Source organism: Arachis ipaensis, chromosome B03, assembly GCF_000816755.2.
Source record: "Arachis ipaensis cultivar K30076 chromosome B03, Araip1.1, whole genome shotgun sequence".
NCBI classification, from domain to species: Eukaryota; Viridiplantae; Streptophyta; class Magnoliopsida; order Fabales; family Fabaceae; genus Arachis; species Arachis ipaensis.
The window spans coordinates 97,421,143-97,422,759 of record NC_029787.2 but is presented as its reverse complement, the minus strand read 5'-3'; positions in this window follow the sequence as shown (position 1 = coordinate 97,422,759).

Below are 1,617 nucleotides of genomic sequence, written 5' to 3'. Positions count from 1 at the left end.
TAGAAAATGTGTGCCGAAATCTGAGTTCTAATCTATCCTTCAATTTTGCCACTCATTTGAGAGTAGGGGTCATTTTGGCCCGCAGCGAACAGCGAGAAAGGTTTTAGACTGTGGATTCTGGTGGCCTACTTTATTTAGGGATGCCAACCAATTTTTCAAATCTTGTCATCAATGCCAGAAATCTGGAAATACCTCACAAAGAGATGAAATGCCCCAACAGCCGATGATTTTTTTGTGAGATTTTTTATGTTTGGGCATGGATTTCATAGGGCCATTTCCAAATTCCAATGGGTTTGTGTACATATTGTTAGCATTGGATTAGGTCTCCAAATGGGTGGAAGCAATTCCTACCCGTTGTGATGACGCTAATACTGTTGCTTCATTTTTGAAAAATAACATTATTTGTAGATTCGGGTCACCACGAGCAATCGTGAGCGACCAAGCACGTACCTTAGAGAAGCGGAAGTATCCAACAGGGAGATCAAAAAAATCTTAGAGAAGGTGGTTAATCCACAGAGGAAGGATTGGAGTTCTAGATTGGGGGATGCATTATGGGCCTATAGGACCGCTTACAAGACCTCAATTGGAATGAGCCCCTTCCGTATTGTTTTTGGGAAGCCCTGTCACCTTCCGGTTGATATCCAACATAGAGCCTATTGGGCAGTTGATGCACGGAAAACTTGTCTCACAACAAATTTCCTTCGGCAAGTGTACCGAATTTGTCGTCAAGTAAAAACTCACAATAGAGTGAGGTCGAATCCCACAAGGATTGATTGATCAAGCAACTAAAGCTTGCTTGTCCCTAAGCATGTACTGGAACAAGAGAATGATGAATGGAATGCCAAGAGAAATGAGTCATTCTTGTGGAAGTCATGTCCCTGGTTTTATGGTGGTTTCATGCATAGCAACTTAGGTTCAATCCTGGATTTCAGACCTTTATCTTGTCATAAAACACTCACTTTGATTGCATCCCATGAGACTTTTATTCATTGATCCTTTTGTTGTTAATTCAGGGCTTATTTGTGTTCTTAGGCTAAGTGCTCTGTAAGGGGGCAACTCTTTAAAATAAGCTTTCAGCCAACACTCCCGAACCAGTTGGTTCAAGCTGCTAGGTGTTGAAGTACCCCTAAGGACTTACTTGCTCAAGTCTCTCCCCCATACATACACACCACAGGCACATAGTTTATTTATTTTCTTTTCTTGAGACCTTGGTGTCCAGCACCTCTTTGGGTTACTAAATGCTCTGTGGTGAGGGTTACTCTTGATAGTGGACTTTCAGCTGATAATCCCGGGTTAGTTAACCCAAGTTACCAAGTGATAAGGCACCCCTAAGAGCTTATTCATCCAAGTAAATCCCTCACACAGGAGCACCACAGACACATGCTTCAAGATTAAAACCATTGGTGCCTAGCCTTATTGCTTACTATTTTTCTTTTATTCCTCAACTTTGATTGTTCTTTTCCTTTTTCTTATTAGGATCTTCTTATTTATCTAATCTCATGGGGTGTGTCTCAAGCATAGTATTCATGACAGATAGTTGTCTTCCCACCTTATGGTTGAACCAACTTTGCTAACTTATGACCACACCACAAACTCATGGACTTACTCTCTAGTATA